At 35.2% G+C, this 26,502-nt stretch overlaps 1 pseudogene; it reads left to right on the forward strand.

Moving 5' to 3' along the window:
* Nucleotides 1-8,120, forward strand: part of LOC149252852 (glutathione S-transferase U17-like) — a 29,015-nt pseudogene extending 20,895 nt beyond the window's left edge.
* Nucleotides 8,121-26,502: the final 18,382 nt, after the last annotated feature.

Genomic DNA, 26,502 nt, shown 5'->3' on the forward strand with positions numbered 1-26,502 from the left:
TCCCCAAAGAATGGGGGAAGGAATGATGGAATGATCTCTCATCTTCATCATCGTCTATTAAATAGACCAAACATTGGAAAGGGAACCACATGCACACATTCCATGTGTCAACATGCAACTTTTATTTTATTTTTTTATTTTAAGTTTTACTTAAGTTAAATTTTCTCTTAATTTATTTATTTCTTATTTTATTCCTTTTTACTTTTTGATAACTTTACTTATTTTTACTATTTTTATAGTTCTCTTAGCTAACTCTTTCTTATTTTATGTTACTTTTTGTTAACTTTACTTATTGTTACTATTTTATAGTTTACTTTTATATATACTTATTTAGAGCTCTAGTATTGTTATTTACTATTTTATTTATTTGTTATTATGATATTTCTTAATTATTTATTATTATCTTTTCTTTATTATTTATTTGCTTATATTTTAATATTATATTATTATTATTATTATTAGGGGATGTTACAATATACCCCCCTCTTTAAGGAACTTCGTCTCGAAGTTAAATTGAATCATTTAACATTTTATTTATTTAGTTATTTATTACTTCATGTTTGCTCTACACCCTCTGTTGAACTAGTATAACCAACAGGCATCGAAAGTTTTCACAACACTCGAGAAATCTCAAGGAATCTCTGTCATTTTTCCCACTTTCGGAACTAGACATAAGCCTCATCGGTCTGTATCCTAGCCTAAGGCTCGTGCTTGGCTCAGACCTTATCTGCCCCAAGGCTGGCATCCAGTCCCACTACTCAATGACTCTGGGCATCTCGCAAGGCTGACCCACTCCCTCCACACCTACTAAGGTGCACAACCCTAGGCATCGAAATCCTTACACCCCCACCAGACTTTGGCATCCCAATCCAATACCAAGCACCTAGCCTACAATATTAGACACTTGGCCTCCTCAAGATGGTCCCATAACCCCTCAAGAGCTATCCATCAAGAGCTATACAAGACAAAGGAACCACTGACATATGTAGTGTTGATTGAGTTTGTCCCTAGCCCATATGGTGTTACATATTATTCTCCCTTGCAGGTATGGGCTCACACAAGATCATAAAATAAACTAGCCCTCTCGGCCCATTCGTGGATTTCCTGTCAAACACCACATCTCAAAATGCAACCAATGCATTAGTTATAGAAAATAATCCATATGCCAACTCTTGCATGTCATCATTATAACATAGCATCATTATTAATAGCCACATTTTGAATAGTAAAGAACTACATGCTCATGAATGTCATAAAATCTACATGTAATTACCACATGCTTCACATCGTAATATCCTCATAAGTTGTAACATTGACATATCAACATCAAAGACATATCATCACATAATAGATGAACCACATGTCAATATACGTCATATCATAACATCATAATCCCTATGCATATCATATTAATCACGAGCATACAACATCATTATCATAACAACTAAATAAATAAGAACCATATGTGCATCATTATCCTCATACCATCATATCATGAAACCTCATCCCAACATCATGAATATGAAAATCATCTCAATAAACATAAAATATAGAACAATAATACAATATAATCATTCTTATCATGAATTAATTCCATTTCCTTATATAAGCAATGAATACCAACTATGAAATAAGATTATTCAACGTCTCCCTAGGATCTAGGTTATCTCACCAATCTTATTAGTGCCATGTTTTCATCAAGATATTGATTACTTTTTATAATCATTTTCACTTTTTCCAACTACTGAGTTGACCATTTACACCATAGGTATACTCATTTTAAGTACATCATTAAATTTTAAATGAGCCTCATCATCTAGAGCCATAATCTCTCATCATGTATTATTCCTTCCTCAAGGAAATTTTAGTGAAATTCATTGTTAAGATATCACTGGTTGTACAATCATTCCTTAAATCATCAATATGAAATTAAAATTCCATGGTCACTATACATATTCTGCTTATCCAATGGCACACATACACTCGGTCAGCCTTGTTTAAGTCTTTTGTCATGCTTAATCCACCTACGACTAAAGTTGTTCTAAGTTTTTCTTATGATTATTATGCGTCAACTTATGAAAAAACTAAATAAAAATTAACTTGTACCTCAATTTGTTTAGAGAATGATTGGTGTGCTTCATGTATCTACAATATTGCAATATTTTTTTGTTTTGTTTTTTTTTTTTAAATAAAAAAGTCCATCCTAACAATTTAAATAAATAATAAAATATTTTCTCAAGATAAGAAAATAAAATCACTTATAGTTTTTCATATATAATGACTTAAACGTAAAACATAATAAAATATGAAAAACACTTACAAAATTAATTATAATAATTATTACTTTAATTTTTATCTCCATTAACATTACCTTTATCTTATTATTCCTTTTCCTGCAACAGCATAACGTATTAAAAAAACATAGCATAATGTACTAAAAAACAATGACATTGACATTAATTTTAAATTTACCGAAACTTAAATGATCTTATCTAATGTTTACTTTAGAATTTTTTTTTTTTTTAATTCTGATTGACTAAATTGTTTAGAGTCTTATTCTATAATGATAATATATACTTTAACATATTAATGGCCATGTACAACCACCAATGAGTTAATTGAAACCCAACCAATCAGAAATTGGCTTAACAGGCGGAGATGGGAGTACGTGGAACCCTTCCGTTTAGGGATCAAAAGCGTGGAATTAATTGATATCTAACAATAGAAGTTGGTTTAACATGGGGAATTGGAAGTAAGTACGAGAAAAATTAAAACTGTCGTGAAATGCATTACGGCCTCGGACTTGCTCCAACACTTATTATATATGTTTGCTTTTAAGATTGGTTTCCGTGTTATTTATTTTCATGCTTCTTTGACTTTTCAAAATATAAAAAATTTAAAATCTCGAAGATATGTTTCTACAATACCTAGGTTGCCATTGAGGCAACTTAGTAGGTATTTGGTGTTTCCGAAAATGAATGTCTCTGAGATCCACATTTTCAATGTGGTCTGACCGGCTACTTTTTAGACTTTGGTGACTTTACTCAAGGTCTCTATTAATTCTCTCCTCAACCTTGTCTTTGCATAGTTTTGGGTACACTTATTGGATTTCCCACGTGAGTTTAAAGTGCAATGGGATTAAGTGTTTCCTCAAATTCATGTGAAATATTTTGGAAATTTTTTTTTTAATGTTTTATATTTTTAATTTTTATTATATTTAATTATTTTGTATCTTTGAATTTTTATATAATTACGCTGTAAGGCGTTCCCACGTTCCCTCTGAGATGAAATTTGAAATTTCTTGTGATCTTTGTTGTGATCGTTATCGTCCGTCTGATTTGATGTTAGACGATTCGAATAATTGCTACCGTTGGATCAAATAGCCGGTTTCCATAATAACTTTTCAAACTACCTAGCGCTTGCCATACTCAAGGAACCATTGTTTCTCTCTCATCTTCGGCAACTGCAGAATCATGTCAGAGATTGAGGTGAAGGTGGAGCGTTATGGGTTGTGGAATTGAAGAGTTTAATTGATCTGAAGCCAGGCGTGCTAATCTGGTGTAAAATTGTGTATATTTTGAATTCATACCTTAAATAATGTTTATTCAAGGACGGACATTTTTCCCAGCAATCGTTTTAAAAGTTATGCATTGCTGATATTTAAATTTCTGTGCAGGCATGTGACCGCCTTAGTGAAACAAGTCTCGGGCAATTCAGCAGGTACTTTTGTTAAATAAATTGTTTGAATTCGGACCGAAGTATGAAAAAGAAACGACTAATCGGCCAAATCCGGACGAAATTTTAAAGGATCTGCGTCTATTTCTTCGCTTCGTGGTTCACAGACTGAAAGTTCTTTGGTAGGCTTATTTTCTTTTCATTTTCGTCTAATCGAGCTTAAATCTGAAATAGCAGGACAGCTCCAATACATCACTCAGCAGAATGCTTTCTCAAGCTCTTTAGCTGCGAAGCAAACTGCACCTCACCCGACCAGATTTTATTCCGGGGATGTTGATGTCTACGACGAAGTGCTCGCAGAGAAGATATACACAGGTTCACAGTTCGATTCTCTTAAGGAGGGCCGAAAATTTTCAAAGATATGCTTAAAATTTTAAAGTTCAATATGCGCGGGCACGCGCAGTAATAATATTGACCGTGACCGGAAATTGACAGGCATTTTCCGATTAACTGTATATAGATTGTATTAAGAGATACTCCAAAATCAGAATCAGCTTAGATATGTGAGAATTTTCGATTTTAAAATTTTGTAGAAAATAAAAATATTTTGAATGAAATATGTGTTTAAATTTTAATGTTTTAAAAAATATATGAAAATTTTATATTTATATTACATTTTTATTTTTTTTTAAACTTATATAAATTTATAACAAGAAGCCCTATAAATTGAGAAAAAAACAAAACACAGAAATACAAAAAAAAAAAAAAAAAAACTAGGTGTTGCATACATTGATGGAGAATCTTTATATACATAATAAAATTTTAAAATAAGGACTCGTGGGGACTCTCTTAAATATCTTCCCTTACGGAAGAAGACTACCGATAAAAGCTTTCAAATTTTTCCTTCTCGTAGGCGGCCACTGATAACGACTCTCTTCAAATTCTCCATCCCATGGGAAGACCATCGATGAGGACAAATTTTCCGATAAGGACTTAAAAGAGTCTTCCCTTATATATATTAATTAGGAATTGAAAATAAAGAATTATGGAATTTATTTATTATCATTTTTGGTTAATAATTTTTATTTTTATTTTTTTATTAGCCTTCAAACCCTTATGGGTTAACTCCGTACGAATGAATGGATACCACAAAACTATGTGCGAACAGAGTTACTGGACAATTTCCTTCGCGTGACTTGTTGCAATTTTCTCTTTCTGGTGAGCGTGAATTAACTCCATACGAATGAATGGATACCACACAATTAACTTTGAATAAAGTTGTTCTAACAACTTCCTTGCGCGTTCGTCTCGTCTATAGGGTCCCACACACTCGTTGAATTCTACACACGCCACTTCTTTATATGTGAGCCTGCCCTTTGTACATACATAAGCAACTCACAGGCTTTGAGAGACTTTGTAATCAGAGAAAGGCAGAAATGGATTTTCTCATGGTTTACTCTTAGAGTTACTCTGATCATAATTTTATACCAATTGGACTTCGAAAATGCAAAAAGAAGGTTTTTGTTTCATAGAAGAGTGGGTAAATGCGATGGTTCATTGTTGTAACATCGAAGCAACCTAGGATAAACATTAAGTTGTAATGCATTATTTGTTTATTGTTTAAACTATTGAGTGTCTCCTAAGTTGAGACGGAAGAACACTAAATTGATGGTGGGCAAAGGGAATTGTATTCGGTAACCATTATTGCAGAATTGTATGATCCCATGAACACTACTGTGATCGAAGCCAATATCCATTTGAACGTTCTTCAACCTGCTATGTTTGATATGTTTAGCACTGTATAATTAGTTTTATGTGAGATTTAACTCCGTGTACTCCGCAATGAGAAGCCCAGCTAACTCTACCTTCAAACCCTTCGATATCATAAATTTTGATCTTAAATTCGCACAATCATTCGATGAATCCTTTGTCGTCCCTCTGGTGCATCTTCACAAACTTGATAACAACATTTTTTCACACATAATAACAATATTAAAATCATTATATAAAAAAATTATTGATCATTGTGGAAACAAATAATTGATGAGATTAAGTACAGAGAACTATAGAGCCAAACTCTGAGCAATTGAACCAGATTAATATGTGACTGGACCTAGATGACGTGACCAAGAGTAGAGAATTAGGCGTTTCGGTAGAGTTTCTACATTACCAACCACTACAACCAACCAGTTATATTTTCATTAATTATTAATCACGATACTTGTAAATAAACGGTTTCATTATATCCCACAATTTGGAGTGTCACGCACAGTCATCTATGTTTCAATGTGCTTTCATTTGTAATTTAATTTAATTTGATGTATGTTTCATAATGTAACGCATATGCAACCATGTTTCGATTTATTATATATTTTTTAATATAATGGAAGTTGTAAGTACACTACACGTTGAGCAAAACGTTCAACTTTCAGTTACGTTCTAGAATAAAACGTTTCATTTATCCTCCCATTAACAGAATTGTTCAAGTGCATCTTTCTTTCTTCTTTCTTCTTCTTTTTTTGGTGTCATTCCACCTTCTGTTTAATCAAGATAGGTGGAAATCCGTCTGTCTTTTTAGTTTCTTTCCATTTTCTGTTAATTTGGATAGGTTGTAATTAACAAACAGGAAAGTAAATTTTTAATAATATTTTTTGTAAATATTTAATTTAAAAATGATTTAATCATATGATTTACATATGTAAGAAAGTTAATAGTGTAAATTTTATCCATTGATATAATGATAACTACGAAAAATATATTGGGATCTTTAAATTTGCATCGAACCATCAAATAATTAATTAAAAGAATGATTAAAATACTCAATTCCAATAGGAAAACTCCTAAAATATCAAATAAAAATAGTTTTATTTCACTGGTCTCTAAATTAAGGGTTGAAGAAGACGCTGAGGTGTTGGTAGAGGTCGAAGTGTTCGCTCTCTCAGACATATTGGTCAATAAAAGTATGCCAAGTGCGCAACTATTTTGGTCAATGCAATTTAAATAATAAAGCTGATGCACTTTATTGATTCTAATTACAGTGTATTTGATTTATATTTGTTTGGGCATGCATTACTAAATTTTTATGTTGACCTACAAAATGCCAAAATTAGCAAGCAGGGATGATACAGATCTCAAACATGTGGACTTAGGGATCGGAAGAAGTTTGACTTAGAGTTTTGTTCCTCATGTCCACATATGTGAATGCAATGCAGCCAAACTTCTGTCCCTTAAGGATGCATTCATTCATGAAAATGTAGGACATACAGTATGCCAATACGCCTCCACTGTACCAGCGAACTTTGCGTTTAGAGTGTCTGACTTTTACACGCTTTCACCACGGGTTTGAGGTAGTATCCAATGCTGCTGTTTATATGCTTAGCATAAAAAAACGCAACAAGTATGTTGTTGCTAGGCAACGGGCAAAAAGTGTTTTTTTAGTTTTTCCTACGTCATCTTTATGTTTCCATCCAATGTTAAATAGTTGTAAAGCAACTCCTCTCGGTATTCTTCCCAATCACGTTGCTGCTAACATATTTAAATATTTCGTTAGCATTTATATGAGAATTCACTGTTACAATATTTAACTTATGAGTAAAATATGAAAGAGGAAGAAGTAGCGGCTTAGTCTTTTTTTTTTTTAATTAACATTTTCATATAAAATGGAATACTTAATTATGCCGTAAGGCGTTTCTTTTTTAAATCAATTGCCCTAGCCGCCATCGTGTCCTATTGTTCATTACGCTGTAAGGCGTTTCCTTTTGAAATCAATTGCCCTATCCGCCATCGTGTCCTATTGTTCACCGTAGATTGGTGGTGTTAGACGATTGAACGAATTTTGAAAACTGAAATAAAAAAACGGGGAGAGAAGGGGCAGGTAAAGCGGTTCGGTATGACTCTGAGTCCCTTCATTGTGCGGGTTCGCATAACACTTGCTAGGTATCGATTACCAGTTCGCGGAAGAGAATCTCAGAGCTAAGAGCGGGCTGCTCCTGAAATCGAACCCTGTTCGCAAGAATTCCCAAAGATCCATATGACCGAGCCATTGCTCGTTTCTGGGCTGCCTTTGTAGACGATAAGGTAATTTAGTTCATTCTTAGTAATCGCCTGCATTCGTATCTCATTGATCCTTTCCTTATCTGCTATTTATGTCTTGGAAAGTTAAAAATATTATTTTTCTATTCAATAACCAGTGCTTCGCAGGAAAACCGTATTTTGGAGGGGATCAGATCGGGTTGCTTGACATCGCATTGGGTGGCTTGTCAGCGATTATCAAAGGCCTCGAGAAGGCTACCGATATCGTTTTAATAGATCCAGAGAAAATGCCATTGCTGAGCGCATGGATGGATCGATTCTGTAAATCCGATGGACTGAAAGAAGTGATGCCTGATTTTGTGAAGCAGCCGGAATTTATGTCCACTGTCATTCCGCTGTTCAATGTGCGTTGATTAGGAATGTAACAAAAACCATAATGAAAAGGAAGCGTTGATATAGAATGTAATAGAAACCAGAATGAAATGCAATTAATTTTTTGGAAAGATCCTTTATAGCTAGCATAAAGTGTTGCATAAAATACAAAACTTGTAAAGAGTAATTTTATACGGGACCTTGCTGCATTTTGGAAAACAATCCGGAATGTGAATGGTTCTCAGGACCATTTCTGGGCTTCAAATTCTGTTGTTGGTTCAATATTATGAGTTATCTCGGAACCAGTTTTTTTAAATAAAAAACGCCATTTTTTTCTAAATAAAAAAATGCTTCTGTATTAATAAAAATTAAAAAAATGGATAGTAAATATAACATATATCTTGATTACAGGTGGCTTCCACAACATTCATTACCTCGAAAAAAAAAAGTGAGGTCTCGGCTTGCTTGACATCGCATTGGGTGGTTTGTCAGCGATTATCAAAGGCCTCGAGAAGGCTACCGATAGCGTTTTAATAGATCCAGAGAAAATGCCATTGCTGAGCGCATGGATGGATCGATTCTGTAAATCCGATGGATTGAAAGAAGTAATGCCTGATTTTGCCAAGCAGCCGAAATTTATGTCCACTAGGAGAGCCAGTATGATCACCGCCTACAGCTAAATAGGGCAAACTTAACACAGACAGAGGTTGTATTTGTTAAAATACATTAAATTTAGGTAGTCGAGTCAAGTTAAATTTAGGAAGTAGCCCGATCCAGCCAATCTGGCAGAATCTATATCCATTAGGAGAGCGAATCTTTTGGGTATGATCTCACCACCTACTGCAAATTAGGGCGAACTATGTCGGCCTTATAAATGGAGGACAAGCAGAGAGATTTTATTTAAGATGAGTTTATCACCTACTGCAAATTAGGGCGAGCTATGCCGGCCTTATAAATGGAGGACAAGAAGAGAGATTATATTTAAGATGAGTGTTATTCATAGTCTTTGTCTTTTTACTCATTTGGTCAGATTCAACTTTTGAGTCTAGCTGTTTTATGTTAATTAGTCTGAATAATGTTTTGGTGAATCTTGCTGGTATTATAGAGAGCTTTCCTGTCTTCAATGTGTATTGTTTTATTATGAACAAGTTTTTAATGAATCTCTCCGATACTGTAGCTTTCATTCCGTTGTTCAATGTGCGTTGATTACGAATGTAACAAAAACCATAATGAAAAGGAAGCATTGATATAGAGTGTAGTAGAAACCAGAAAGAAATGCAATTAATTTTTTGGAAAGATCCTTTATAGCTAGCATAAAATGTTGCATAAAATACAAAAGTTGTAAAGAGTAATTTTATACGGGACCTTGCTACATTTTGGAAAACAATCCGGAATGTGAATGGTTTTCAGGACCATTTCTGGGCTTTTCTGTTGTTGATTCAATATTATGAGTTATCAGGAACCCTTTTTTTTTAAATAAAAAAAACGCTTCTTTATTAATAAAAATTAAAAAGACACATAGTAAATATAACATATTTCTTGATTCGAGGGCTACATTGTTGAATTTATGATAGATATTACTTAGTCATATAGTGAAGTTGAGAGAAATTTTTTCGAAGGACCACAAGGAAGATTTGTGAAATAACTATTCACCTCGATATAAATGTTTTTAAGTGACGAAGGAGTAAAATTATGAGGTCAAATAACATGAATAGTTGAATATATTCACGCGCAACAGAGGGAGTGGGGGCTAACGAACAAATGAATTGAGGGTAGAAAGGTGACAAATACAAAAGGATAATTATGTGGGTCAAGGATGATGAGGCATTAGAGAGATAGGAGAACAAAACATACCAAACAATTTAAAACATGACCATCAACACAGGAAGAAAATGCGATAGAAGAATCTAGTGGAGTGTTATGCAATGGGATGATACTTTCGTGCAGTAGTGAAGTGAGAGATATATATATATATCGCAAATTGTGAGAGATAGAAGGGAAACAGGAAATGCCAATGAAGGAACTAGAAGGAAGCATCATAGACGAAGTTGGGTCAATCACATGTTCGATGGAATGCCACATCTATAGGATAACAAGATATTTTGTAAGGATAAAGGAAAGGAAATATAAGGAGACCTTCATGTCATCATGGAATGAGAAGAAATGGTGTATTCTAGTGACCCTACTTAGGCCAAACATTGCATAGAGCCCATGACCTTTCATGCGTTGCCACGTCAAGAAGTAAGATCACCCAGAAGTTATTATAATTAAATCCAAATAATGAAGGGAATAGTGATAATAATCAGAATAGTGGAAGTAGTCCAGCAAGATCTAGGATGCCAACAAATCAATCAAAAGTTTCATAGTGTGGAACTACGTAGAGAATGGTAATGGACGTTGATCCTTCTATGCGAATTACGTTCTTTCACTTTGTTGGATCGGAGGATCCCAAACAAAATATTTTTGTATGTGAGAAAGTTTGGAATGTTAAATAGGTACTAGATGAATAGAAAAAGGTGGCACAATTGTATACCACCATTAGGGACCACATGTTAACATGGTACATGAAATTAAAGAACATTGTGCCAGGAGGGAGAGGTAGAGGATTATGGGAGATCAAGAAAGCCTTGTTAAAGGAGTTTCGAAAAAAAAACCAAAGTCCTAGTGTATCACATAGGTCAAGGAGATTGAGCAGTTAAAGCCATACATTCAAAGAATTATTAGAATTATTATCATTTCCAATTCCTATTGTGTTGCATAGAGAATCATTCATTGTAATTCCATTTCCCAATATACATGTTTTGTGGAGAACCTACGTTAACTTAGTACATTGGAACTTAATTATTTAGATCCTCCTGGTGGAAATCTAATTATCATATGTACCATTTCCATGGATAAATCATGTGATTGATGTGATGTTATTAATTCTAAATGTAACCAAAGTGAACTGTAATGCACTCATGTGTATTTAAGTCAAGATTGAGTATATGAAAAATTTAAGGGTCATGTATTAAATACTAATAAAAGAATTCGTTGTGGAAAAATGGCATTGCCATAGTAATATAAATCATAGCAAAGATCTTCATTCATATATATATAGATATAACAAGTATGTACTATAGAGATTTATTTATCTCAATGATAACTTGAGATTCTTTTGTATGTAAGTGAAAAATTAATAGATCAATTTAATCTTAATTTTGAGAGATTTGATTATTTTTAATAATGAAATATTTTTTGATTATTTTTAATAATGAAATATTTTTTTATTATTTTTAATAATGAAATATTTTTTAATGATATTATTTTAAATTAAAATTTAAATCAAATTTATATTTTCATAATATATATTTTTATACATAAAAGGTTGAAATAAAAATTATTTTAATAAAATTATTTTTTTATTACTATTTCTTTTATTAATATTTATAGATATTCTATTTAAATTTCATATTAACATTAAAATAATTATACATGTTTAATTATTTTATTATTTATATAGAATTATGAAGGAATTATATATTTCTTTTATATTAGGTTATAAAAAATATATTTCAATACAATAAATAGTTAAAAGAATTAATTAATCTACTTCTCTCTTATCAAATAATGTAAAGTTAGTTAAAAGAATTAATTAATCATTTTCAATAAAATATCTACTTTCCACTTCCTCTGGGTACGTGACTTGGAAATTATCTATTCGAAACTCTGGGTGGCCTGCCTCTCGAACTGTGGACCAAAGAATCTATGGAAAAAATAGGAAATGCTATTGGGCGATTCATATACATCGATCCTAGGTGTATTGGGGCAAAAGACAAGCGGGTGGCCTGGATTCTCATAGAAAAGGAATTCAAAGGGGGTTTTCCAGAGCCTATTGATTTAACTTGGGAGCTGTCCAAAATTCAACAACGATTAGATTATTGGGGCATCCCATTTAGGTGTTCAAATTGTCACAAAACTAGACACCTTTTTTGTAATTGTCCTCGTCGCCCTAGCGGTAAATAGAAGAAAAAGTTCCATGCTATAAATATTCCTGTTTCGACATATGAAAGAGAAAATTCGGCATATGAATGGCCTAACACCATGGAGGTCTATCGGGCTCCAGTCATAACTAATGGCGTCCTATCCTTGCCGAAAGGCCGTTCCCTAGATTGATCTGCCAGTCTTCCGCAATCTCGATCTGTATCTGTGAACCCTACAAATCGTAATTCTAACTATTCTGCTGATCGACCCTGTTCTTCCACTATTTCTAAGACTCCCTTGCTGTCCTTTTTTTACCTGTCGGCCAGAGTAACGTGCTTCTCCAATATTTCTCCACCTCATGAATTGGAACTAGACCTTGAGATTCCCCTCCCTCCTGCATCTTCTAAGCCTCCATGTATTGATCATGTGTCTGCCCATATTCAATACATATCTTCATCACCCCAATCCCCTTCCTCTCACATTCGACCCATCCAAAGATTCTCGTCTTCCCCCTCACTTGGTCGCTCTTTTGATATAAATAATAAATCTCCATATATAGCTCACTCCCCTAAACCTCCATCCCTTGGACATGTACCTGACCGTAAAGGTAAGGCTCCATATATCCCTATTTCCCCTCCACTATCCCCTCGAACCTCTCCCCGTAATTCTTTTGATAAGGATATTAACCTCCTTCTTAAAAAAGCGTCTTTAAAACTTCAGCCATTAACTGTCCATCGACCCAATCGTTCCCCCTTGCCCAATATTAGCCCTAATTCGGCTAGAAACATAACTATCCACCGCAAAGAGAAGCATGGTAGTAGACACTTTCGGGGTAGGAAGGGAAGACAGGACTCGTCAACCCGAGATCTTTCCTTAATTGACATTCCTATTACAGAAATTACAGTTGAAGATATTACTCATAAAAGGCCTCTTAGAGCATGTCGGCATAATGATGTTCCCAAATGATCGACATTCTATCAATGAATATTCGGGGCCTTGGAGCTGACCCCAAATTTCTGGGCCTAAAAAATATTTTTGTCTCTTCAAAATCTAAAATCCTTCTTATACAGGAAACCATGCACGATAGCTCACAAACCATTTCTTACTTCAGGCGGATGCTACCAACATGGCATATGGTTGCTTCAAATGCTGTGGGCATGTCTGGAGGACTAGTTGTATTATGGGACCCTAAATGGATTACGGTTGGTGCTTTTCAATGTTTCGCTGGCATTCTTGTGCTGGCCCATTTCTGTGGATCTTCAGACCCCATTCACATATTGAATATTTATGCTCCATATAAAAACCGGTTCCCTTTCTGGAATTATCTTCTTTCTTCTGAACTACTTGAAATTAACTCTTTGATAATTGGTGGAGATTTTAATTGCACCTTTTGTAATGACAAAATATGGGGCAATGGCAAGAAATATGATTCAATGGGGAGATTCATTCGGGAATCTATTATACAAAATAATTTTATTGATATCTTGCCTGTTGGTCAGGGACCAACTTGGGACAATGGGCGATCCAACAATTCCTTTCTGGCGAAAAGATTAGACAAATTTATCTTCCATGAAAGACTGACAGAAAGATATGGGCCTCCTACAATGAACATCATACCATCTTTCATATCTGATCACCGCCCCATTTCTTTTCAATGGAAATATGCTGGACGCAGATTTGGATATCCTTTCAAGTTCAATTGTGCATGGCTTGTTGTTGGTCAATTCAACAAATTTATAAATGATACATGGAAGCTATCTCCCATGCAGGAAAATGACTCTTCCCGGCAATTCCTTGATCGCCTGCAATTTCTTCAAAAGGAGGTTAAAAAATGGCAAAAAGAGAAATCAGCCTCTAATAAAAAGGAGCTGAAGGACATATGTAGGAAACTGGAGTACTTATCTACACTTTTTAAAAATCCCTCCATGACGTCCACCATCAAAAAACATATATGGGATTTAGAAAAAAGAAAAAAAAAAGATATTAGAAGAAGAAGAGGCCTCTTGGAGGCTCAAAAGTCGAGCATTATGGCTCAGAGAGGGAGATAAAAACACCAAGTTTTTTCACAGGTTTGCAAATAAGAGAAGGGAGACAAATGCTATTTGGGAGATCAAGGATGAGGAAGGAAATTCTCACTCCTCACAGGAGGCTACTTCTAGAGAAGCTGTGAAATTTTACAAAAGGGCTTACAGTGAGGATTCTGTCTGCGATATTGAGGATATTCTATGGGGAATAGACCCATACCCCACTATGTTTGATGAAAGTCTAAACAGAGCTCTATTTGGTGAAGTTTCAGAAGAAGAATTATTGCCAACAATGAAATCATTCTAGAAAGACAAGTGCCTTGGGCCAGATGGGTGGACCATCGATTTCTTCATCCACTTCTTTGAATTATTTAAGACAGATATCCTAAAGATGGTCGAGGAAATGAGAACACAGGGTTTCATAAGCTAGAAAATATCCTCAACATATATCGCTCTAATTCCAAAGAAAAAGCTCTCCTCCACATTTTCAGATTATCGGCCAATCTCATTGTGCAACGTATTATACAAGGTCATATCAAAGATTATAGCTATTCGAATTAGAACCACTCTATCTCTACATCTGTCTCCAGAACAACATGGGTTTCTTAAAGACAGAAATATCTTAGAAGCGGTGGCTCTCACCCAAGAATGCTTACACTCAATGCATAGCAGGAAAATAGAAGTTGCTCTTTTAAAAATCGACCTTAAAAAGGCATACGACTGTGTGAACTGGGGCTTTCTTCGATGCCTACTAGCTAGGATTGGCCTAGATGTCAGTTGCATCAGATGGATCATGGCCTATGTGGTGGTAGTAAATTATGCAGTCCTAATTAACAGTGTCCCAACTCCTTTCTTCAAAGCGGCCAGGGGCTTATGTCAGGGTTGCTCCCTATCTCCACTCATTTTCTAGTTATGGAATCTCTGAGCCTACACATAAAGAAAGCGATCCAACAAGAGAGATACAAGCCTCTCCCCATTTGAAGGGATATTTTCATGTCGCATAATCTTTTTGTTGATGATATCCTTCTGTCAGCCATACTGTGCAAATCAACATGGATATGTATCTATGAAATCTTGGGGAGATTTCAAAAAGCCACCGGCATGTATATCGACGATTTAAAATCTTCATTCTATGTCGCTGATGTAAATGGAGATATAATCACATTTCTAACATATCTTTTCAACATTAAAGCATTTCCTATCCTGAAGGGCTTCAAACATCTGGGATTCAATTTGAAACCTGTGGGTTACAGATTGGCCAACTGGTCGTGTATTCCAGATCGGTTCTATAAGAAAATATCTACATGGGAATACAGGTGCTTATCAATTGAAGGTCGCGCCATTCTCACACAATCCCTGCTGGTACAAATCATGGTTTATTGGGCACACCTTTTCTATATCCCTTCATCTACTATTAACAGTTTAAACAGAATGATAGCTAATTTCATATGGGGAGGACAGAAGTAGAAGACAAAATATCACCTCAACAAGCTTTCGAAGTTGACACGGCCAAAAAATATGGGAGGTTGGGGCATATTGGATTTACACTCCTTTAGAAGAGCCCTTCTATGTAAATCAATGTGGAAAGCGATTATGGATGAATCCAACTGGAGCAAAACCATTAGAGCTAAGTACATGGATGAGCAAGACATGACATATTGGTATAGACAGCGCTCCACTGGATCCAACAATGGCTCATATATATGGAGAGGTTTTAAAAGATTGGAGTCGTTATTTAGAAAAAATTTGATTTGGAAATTCCAATCCGGATCCAATATTATCATTGGATTTGATGAATTCGTAGGTGCGGGAGAAAAGATCCATATCTCCTCTCAACTTTTGAGAAATTTTCACAGCAGGGGATATTTCTTTTGGGCTAGTGCAATAAAAAAATGGGATGGTGCTATTCCAATCTGGAAAACTGCTACAAAAATGCAATTACTGGGTGCTCTGGAATCCCAATGGAATGCTATCACTATTTCATTGCAATCGCGTGGATTGTATCACTCGTCAGATAGGGATTGCCTTGTTTGGAAAGGTCTCGATGGTGCATCAGCTGTATATGCAAAGCATATATATCTCCAAATTTTATTATCAGAATCTGATACATGTGATAATATTTTTCCCCCAGCGTTTTGGAAATTTGGATGCCCTTTAAAAATCATTATTTTTGCTTGGCTGATTTTTCATGACATGAATATCACTTGGGAGAATCTCCAGAAGCGCAAATGGTGTGGGCCTGCCATATGCCCCCTTTGCAGATCAAATTCTGAGAATAGTTTGCATATTTTCCTACAATGTCCTCAATCCCAGTTGATTTGGCAAAACTTAACTGCTCACTTCGGTTTCGCCATCGTCAATGCTCCTTCTATCTTTGAGGCTTCCAAAGCACGGAGAAACATGTACTGCAAGTGGAGGCCCATTTCTTTGTTAACAATCTGGGCCATATGGAAATGACAAAATCGAATGATTTTCAATTCCAAAAGGGAACCGTTTTATAAAGTTTTCAAATCTATCCTTTGTTTATATGAAGCACTAGCTCGGCCACGACATCCCAAAGTCAGACAAGGAAGGAATCAACAGCCCAACGATGCCTATGGATATCCCTGTGTTTTTTTTGACGGCGCTGCTCAGCATGACACATGCGCCTGTGGAGTTTATATAATCCCAAAAGAAGGACAAGCTTTTGACATACATTGGAATGGAGGACCTGGAACTAACAACAAAGTAGAAATTATGGCCCTGGCTGGTCTCCTTTCTATCTCTGACTTCCTTGGCCTCAAAAACCTTCATATTTTTGGAGACTCGAAAGTCATCATCGACCATGTACTGTCTAAACATATCATAAAAAATATACATCTCTCTGGCTGGTTGAACAGGCTTGAGGCTTTGTGGCGCTACAGGAAAGACTACACAATCTCCCATATTGTCAGGGATAAAAACCGGAGAGCAGATGCTTTATCAAAACAGGGGCTATCATTGCCACAGGGTATATGGAGGATGCAGATTACAGTGGACAACACCTCCCACCAGATCCAAGACTTTTCCATGCCAGGTACATATTTCTCTATTTTGTGAAGTCAAATCTGGTATGATTTTCTGTTTCCCCAACATTTGACTAATATTTTTGTCTTTTTTTCCATATGTAATCTTGGCTCAAGGACTGATTTTCCGAATTCTATATGAACATATGTGCATTATGCAATATATTTCCTTAAGACCTTTATGTAACAGATCTGATAGTGCTACATATATCCTTTCTCTCCATGTGGTTTCAACCACATTACGTTTTTCATATCAGATGGTTTCCATATCAACATTACTGTACATATCTGCTGGATGAATATAATACAACCATATAGCTTGTTTTTCGTGCTAAAAAAGTTGCTAAGCTGTTGAATAGCTTTATTGATATATCTATTTTGTAGCTTTACTTTAAAATAATGTACAAAAACATGTTCACATAAACAAAAACAACTAAATGGATAATGGATAACCTCTACATGACATTACTATTATTTACAAAATGGACATATTCGGATAGATATAACTAATTATTTCAAGTATAACTCATTATGATCCACCCTATCTTTCAACAATGTCCATTCACATGTTGCTATTTTTCTACACGCTACTATTATTTACAAAATATCCATATTCAAAATACACATAACTAATACTTTCAACTGTAACTCATTATCATCCACCCTTTCTTTCAACAATGTCCATTCACATGTCACTATTCTTCCACAAACTATTATTATTTACAAAATATCCATTTTCAGAATACACATAACTAACTATTGCAATTGTAATTCATCATCATCCACCATTCCTTTCAACAATGTCCATTCACATGTCCCTATTCTTCCCCACTCTATGCCTTACGACATTTCCTTTGCAACATAATATGCAAATGCTAGTCTTAAAAAATGGAATTCCATCGCTTGTTCTGTCGTCTATCGCAAAAGACTCACGCCTTTTTCGCCATCGTATGGTGTTTTGTATATTGTTAAATATTCCTTTTGTTCTCCCTCTGAAGCAGGTCAATAACCCTATTCACCTTTTTCTGGGTGCGGCATTTCGTGAATTCTTCTCCACGCCGCATTTAATACAGCGATTTCCCTTTTCTCAGTCTTCCAATTTTCCTGGACTTTATGTGAGAACTGCTGTGTCTATGTCTATATATATGGGTACATAGACAAGAGAGGATTCACAGGCTTAAAGGGAGCTTAGAGTTAGGGAGAAGAAATAGATCATAAAGGGTTTTTTAAATGATGCTTGTGTGCTTTTTGATGTTGTGGCCTCTGTAGCTGCAACTAATAATTACCGAACCTGGTAGCCATGTTCCCATATTCATCAGAAAGATGGTTTATGCGATTATCATCAATTTCCGTATGACAACATGGCTGATGGATTAACTTCGTTTCAACCTCATTCTGACTCTGATTTCGTTTTCAATGAACGGAAGGTGAATTTTGTCATCCATGGACGGCCACAATAAAAGGGACGCGGAGGTTCTTCTCTTATTCAGAGAGAATCACATCCGACCCATATGGATCACTGTCCAACTGTACGGACCATACTTCCGAAAACATATATGCGCGTGGTACAGTATTACCTGCTGACAACACGGCAGAATAGGACTTGTTACATACCTTCATGGATCAGGTTTGGAAAATACAGTCGCTCCGTCTCTTTGCAACCTCTTACTTTGAAGCATTTTGAATCTTTCTTGATCTCGCCGGAAGAATTCCACCGAAGACTTGAGAACATTTTCTATATTTGGGAAACTGCTGTTTTCCAAAGTTCTTTATATCTCGGTAGGAAGCGATAGTCAGGCAGTATTGAATATATCAGGCCAGTTTACACACATCCATTTTTGGCACTTTCATCAACCGTTCATTCAAAACAAAATCGGAATCAGAATGACGTTGAAGGGAAGTTAATCCGTTGACCATATTGTGATACAGAGATTGAGGAATATTGTATAAACCATCTTCCTGATGATGAGTATGGGAATATGGTTTTCAGGTTCAGTAATTAATAGTTGCTGCAGCTACAGAGACCATCATGATCAAAAAGCACACAAGCACCATTAAAATTAAAATAAACAGTTTTAGATCTACTTTTTTGGCTAGCATAGACGCTATCTATGATATAGTTTTATTTTAGAGATCGATTTCAGATGTAAGTTTATTTCTAAATGATATAGAGAGAGAGAATCCAGAGCATGGGAAATTAGAATCATCCACAGATGAGAAAAGTCAGAAAGTTTGATCGTTTTCTTTTTGTTTTCTTCCTTGTATGGAATGTCTATTATATCAATGATTTAATTTGCACTTCATATTTATTTAGATAAAGTACTGTACTTTAAAGTAAACGGATTGTTTTATTGTAATGGATGATTTATTGTTTATACATTATTTGAAAATTTAATCATTTAAATACAAATATCAAAGCCTTCCCGGGATAGTTTATTTTAATAATATTTATGTGTGTTTTTGATCGAAGCGTGTCCCCTCGTGAAGAGGTAAAATGGGTTTTTGTATGAAATTCTCTCATTATCTCTTGGAGTTTATACATGTTTCAATAAGAATGAAATCTAATATTGGATATTTATATTTTAAAATGTTGTATTTAAATATATTTTTATTTAAAAATATATTTTATTAAATTTTAAGTATTCTCAAAATTTGTTATTTGAAACTAATAACGAATGGGTCCATGTTTTATGAAAAATTGTAATAATTATTACTATTGGGTCCATGTTTTATGAAATTTGTAAAATTATTATTATTATTATTAAAGAGAATGGGTAAATTTTTATATTCAAAATTTAAAGTTATGTAGCCAAAACTGTTTTTACAAAATTTTAGTAAAACATTAGTAGCACTTTGTGCATCTATATCTACATCCCAATACATCTAGATTTTTAGTTTCTTCCTTCTACAAGCCATCGCCACTATTACAAACACTGAAAATTCCCATAGTTTTTGAAAAATACCTAAAATAAACATGAAACGAGATAACATGTAACAAATAGTAAGCTAATTGGACTTCCTGGGTTCCTCACATTCTTCATTTTTCTGCTCGCTCAACCTGATGCCTACGTCTTCTTCTCCTGTCTATCCCTGCAACTGGGCGATGACGACGACCTCGTCTGGTAAACCTGCAATAATCCCCTGCCCCTCTTTGAAGATACTTTCATTTATCAAATGCGAATTGGAGTTTAGAAGGTTTGTCACCAACTTCACAACATGTCTTCTAGCGTGGTTTCGACGACTTAAAACTTAGTGTTTAGGCGCTCGATATTTGTTGCCCTATCCTTCTCGAAGAGCTCGACACGATGGGTGAGGAGATCCATCCTTCCCATACGCAGCTTGAACAAAAACTCAACAACACTTTTCCACTGAGCAAGGTTCTCCACCAAAGGTTTCTCATCCTGCAATTTTTGAGGCTCCATCACTGTACCTTCCTTCCTTACATTGTTTTCACACTAACACTCTCCTTTTTCTATGACAATTGAATCCAAAGGGGACTGCATCAATTTATAAATTGTGCTTACCTCACCCTATCTGGCATCTGCTCATGCCATTATCTCATGTAAATCCTCGATTTGAAGACCCATTAAATATTCTTGCAATTCGATGGATCTTCCGAACCACCCCTGCAACCAATTCACCGGTGATCGAGATGCTTGCCATCGTTTCACCATTAAAGCAACTCTACAATCTACAAGCTCAATTCCTTGCTGAAGTGACGGGATTATTGTTCTCTTTATGAAATTAAATGAATTTTGATGCGAACAAACATAGAGAATGTCCTCGAAATCCTCAGAAACACCATGCATTAATAACATTCCTACCTTATACCTTTGTCTTGTTGTCCTACCACGAATTCACACATTTTCCAACCCTCAACCTGAATGACGAAGGCATTAACTAGTTTGCTCATTATACGCTATGGAATTGGAATGTGGCCAAATGGCCTCCCATCTGTCTTGCACTCTCCCTCACCCAAGAGAACCCCATGATTTTCCAGGTTGTTGGTGACAAAATTAAGGAGATGGAAGATATGAAACAATTCATATTCTTCGAAGTTTTCTAATTGATGTTCAATTCTCAACACAAGGGCATATTTTTTTTATCTTTTTGTTATGCAATCATGGGAGATAACATCCTTATTTCTATTAAGGAGTTGCCTATTACTTTGATTCTCTTTATCCATAGAGATAGAGTTAGATCTAACCCTTTCCACATTGCTAGCAATTATGTTTTGTTATTTGTTGCAAACCTTATGCCCATGAATATTTGATTTCAAATTGTTCATCAGGGAAAAATAATACCCCTCCCACTCCTACGACCCCAGTGAAATTATTGGGCTAAGAGGCTCATTCTACAACCCAATGTGATGTGTAACTCTGTACGTCCATCATCAAAGTTGAAATTTTACTCATGCCCCAAATATAAATTTAAAAAAAAAAAATTTAAAAAAAAATTAAATAACCATCCAAAATATTTAAATAATGTCACCTCATAAAAAAATTACACACGAAAAAATTGAATCCCTCTCGGCTCATATTAAATTCATATTTAAAATAGATTTATGTTAATTATTTATTCATATAAAATAATTAAAAATAAAAAATAAAAATTTAAATTTAAATATATAAATTTTAGTGTTGTTATTTTTATTTCTTATAAATAGATTATTTATAATTGTTAATAGGATTTTCTTTTTTTAAGCTGCTATGATAGATTAATGTGAGAATATATAAATTTTAGTGTTGTTATTTTTATTTCTTATAAACAGATTAATTGTTAATAAGATTTTCTTCTTTAAAGCTGCTATCATAGATTAATGTGAGAAAGTTTGATAATTTTTTAATGGAAAATAGAAAGTTCATATTTAATGAAAAATATTTCACGTAAAATACAGCTTAGTCATCTATTATTAATTTTTTATATTACATTTTTTATATAAAATTAAACATTAAAAAAAAATTACTGTGAATATTTTATTTATATTTTTTAACATTATTAAGTCATTAATTATCATGACAATATACTAATGTAAAGATTATAGGATTATATAATTATTTATAATTAAGAAATTAGAATTTTATTATCAGAATTGGTATATTTTTTATTAATCAATTTTAATTTCAATAAATATTATTTATAACTATTTTGAGAGGCATTATATGATTTATTAGGAAATAATAAGTTTCTTATTTTGGTAATTTCTAGTGAAAAATGTTATTTTTTCTATAAATTTATATATATATAAAATAATAATAATAATAATAATAATAATAAATTAATTAATTAATTAATTAATTTCATTGTTAACTAGAAATTTAAAAGAAATTTAAATAGTGATAATTCATATTCATAATCAAAATCTTATATTAAAATTTAATTAATAAACAAACACACAAAGTTTCATTTTATCATTTGATTAAATTAATTATAATTCATATTTGCAATTATAATATTTCACAATTTTATATTTAACTGTACTTAACAAATATATAAGAACTTGGTACTTACAATTATATTTCTTCTCATTAGAATCAATCTTACGTATATCACATTATAAAAGTTATAAAGTATGTGAAAGAAAAATGTCAAGAACATATGTATGTAATTATATGTATTATCAAATTTTTAATAAAATTAAAACCAATTGTTGCAAACACTTCCTCAAATTTTGCACTCAAAAGGAAATTCACATTTTGAGAGATTTGATTCCTTTAAGTACTTAATATATTGAGAATTATGATGTATCTATGATGGTTATTGTTATCTATAAAAATGAATAAATTGTTTGTGTGACAGAGAAACCTTACTCATTTTACATTCTTATTAACAATTACAAAGTTGTGAGTTGTAAATCAGATTTATATTTACTTTGCACCATTATGAAACCAAAGTAGCCATTTTTATTATAGTAAATCTAGAGAAAGAAGTGGAAAGCATAATTGAAAAGAAAAAGGTTCAACTTCAAATCCATGAATAATCTAGATATTTCTATAATTACCTTGGTTTTGAATATTTTTTTTTAATTATGGTGAATTGGTAGTTTGTTGGATTAATCTCGATAAGGCCCTCTACCAAAATTGAGATAAATCTACCCAAGATTAAGATTCTTAAGGGAATAATATCACAAAATAATATCTTTTAATTAATAAAAATAATCATATTATTAAAGAAAATAATATTTTTTAATTTATAATGCATTAGCCAGAATGGAGCGCAGGGAACTCGACTGCTAGGGTTCTGAACACATCTCAGACGGCGCAGTCTGTTCAGATCAGAAAGCCATCACGGACCTGACCTCTTGCTCTGTCGCTACTTAGCTGCTCAGTGACGGATCGAAGGGCGAATGGACAATCCCCAGGGGGGGCTTCAACGCCCTCCCCCAAAGCAAGTAACCTGCAGCACAGACCTGAAAGGACGATTCTATTTGGCTCGGTCAATGAGGAAGTGATAAACCAGGAGATCCCACGACGGAATGAGTGCACTGAAAAAGACAACCAAGGAGACAAGACAGAAGGAGTACCAGGACAGATTAACAGACCAGAAGGAGCCCTGAAGGTCTCCTCGACTACTTGCAAACCAATAGCAACAGATTGACCCAGAATCGAACTGCCGGGACAGAAAATAGAAGAACGAATCCAATATATGAGAGATCATGCTCTCATTGGGAAATTTATAGGGTTCTGGCCGACGGAAAAAGCCCTATACGGCTGGATCGCAGCGAAGTGGAAGCCTAAAGGAGATGTGACTCTGCAGCTAGGCCCAAAAGGATTCTTCACTGCGATTTTCTTTTGCCTGGAAGACAAATACAGAATCCTGGTTGAAGGACCCTACTTCTTCAACTCAGCTGGCCTATACTTAAGGGAATGGACAGCCAGATTTAATCCGGATAAGGAAGACCTCACTTGGGCACCAGTCTGGATAAGAATGTACTCACTTCCAGATGAGTACTGGGATGAAGATATCCTCAAAGATATAGGAAATGGTCTAGGGGAATACATAAAGGCAGCAGAAGAAACAAAAATGCGAAGATACACATCATACACCCGCATCTACGTCTTCATGCGCCTGGACAAAGCTCTGCCAGAATCGGTAAGTCTCTCTCACCGTGACTATGAATGGATTCAACCCTTAGACTATGAACATGTCCCGTTTCGATGCCGTAAATGCCATGCCATAGGGCATCTTTTCAGAGACTGTCCCCTAAATGCCAAAGCTAATGCTCCTGCCCCCTCTGACTCTCTGACCCATGATGGCTTCACCAAAGCCCCTATCCATAAGCGAGCGCATAAAAAACCAACAACAGGGAAAAAGCCCCAGCAAGACAATACCTCTGATCCAGCGGTTAGAAATAGCTTTGAAATTCTAGCTCAATCTACGGAAGAGCAAATCCTGTTCTCTAAGCCCAACTCTGCTCTCCCCTCCTCCTCCGCCCAGCCACCTCCTTCAGCTCATCCCTCTGAACCCCAATCCCCCAAAGTCACCCTAGCAAACCCCAAGGAAGGTAAAGAGAAACATGTAGAAAAAGACAATGAAATGGAAGTAGACGGAACTTCAGATCCCCTCCAAAGCTCAGATATTCCCACAGAAGGAAACAACCAGGTGCAACAGATGGAGGAAGAACCAGAAAGCATAGATCTGAATGGACTAGATATTTTAGAACTAGAAGCAGCATGCAAAAAGAAGGCCTACAAAAGTATCCCAGAACTTCAACTCAACAAACTGGAAGTGGTCATTTCTCGAGCTTACCATCAGTATCAGCTCGGCATCCAATCAGGAAGTCAATGGGATTTAGGCCTTCCCCAAAAGATTCCAAAAAAAGGGGAAGAAGAACTGATCTCCAACGAACAATAGCGATAGGGAAAATCCTGGTGGACTCAGGCAGGTATGCTAAGCTGACGAAGTACTATAAGCCCTCTACCAATAGTGAATCATGAAGCTCATTTCATGGAACCTAAGGGGGCTCAATAGCCCAGGAAAACTCAGAATGTTAAAAAATATGATAAAAATGGAAAAGCCGCAAATATGCTTTCTCCAGGAGACCAAATGTAACAGCTCAACTCTAGGTACTATCCTCTCTAAGGCTTGGCCAGGTTGTCAATCGGTGGCTGTGGATGCATCTGGCGCATCTGGGGGGCTAGCCATTGCTTGGAACTCTCAAGCGCTTACTCTCTCGGACTTTCATGCTTCTCATCATCTAATCCAGGCTGCCTTTCACATTATTGGCACTAATATTCATGGGAATCTCTCGAATGTCTACTTCCCACAGGAAGCAGGGGAAAAAATTGCTCTCCTCAACACCATAGAAGCTCTAAACTTCAATAGAAGGTACCCGCTATGGATTATAGGGGGGGATTTTAACATGATTACCAAATTGGAGGAAAAGATTGGGGGCAGAAATAGATTGGAACAGGAAAACACCCATTTCAAAGACTTCATCCAGAACACCTCTCTAATAGATCTGCATTTCTGTAATGGCACTTTTACGTGGAGCAATCGAAGAGCAGGAAGGCATCAAATTGCCTCCAAACTGGATCGGTTTCTAATTTCAGACAACTCGATTCATCTAGGGGGAGACATATCAGCGGCCATTCTTCCACACTCAGGATCGGATCACTGGCCTATTGCTCTTCAATGGCAACGTCCTGGCAGCGCCACAAGAAGACCTTTTTGCTTCGAGGAATTCTGGTTTACCCATCCCTCCTTCAAAGACTTTGTTAATACAACTTGGACAACCTTCACCCCGCCAGAAGGCTCCAAGATGTACCAGTTCCAACAGAAACTCAAACATCTAAAATTCAACTTAAAGCGATGGAATAGCGAGACCTTCAGAAACATTTTCAAGGCGCAACATGATCTTCAAAAAGAACTGGAGGAACTACAGCAAGAAGTAAGCACAGGAGGCCACACAGAAAGAACCCTTGAGCAGGAGCAGCGCATCCACAATCAGCTGGAGGAGAGAAGAAAGCAGGAGGAGATATATTGGAAGCAAAAGTCCAGGATTAGATGGTTGAAAGAGGGCGAACGAAACACTAAGTTCTTCCACCGAACCACTGTTCAACGAAGAATGCACAATAACATCCCTTTTATACAAAAACAAGGAGGGGAAAGGGTCGAACAACATGAGGAAATTGAGAAGGAATTCCTCAATCACTTCAAACAAGTCCATCAAGAGCCTGAAATTGACAGGCGTCCTGCAATTGACAGAATCACACACAATGTGCCAAAACTAATCACGGAGGAACACAATGAACTTCTCCTCCGTCCAATTCTAACTCAGGAAGTGGATATCGCTATGGCCCAGCTCAAAGATGGAAAAGCTCCTGGCCCAGACGGCTTCACCACTACTTTCTTCCACAATTTCTGGGAGCTGATAAAATTGGAAGTCTGGC

This window comes from Pinus tabuliformis, chromosome 7 (assembly GCF_031772625.1).
Source record: "Pinus tabuliformis cultivar Carrire ecotype Pingquan chromosome 7, CPIR1, whole genome shotgun sequence".
NCBI classification, from domain to species: domain Eukaryota; kingdom Viridiplantae; phylum Streptophyta; class Pinopsida; order Pinales; family Pinaceae; genus Pinus; species Pinus tabuliformis.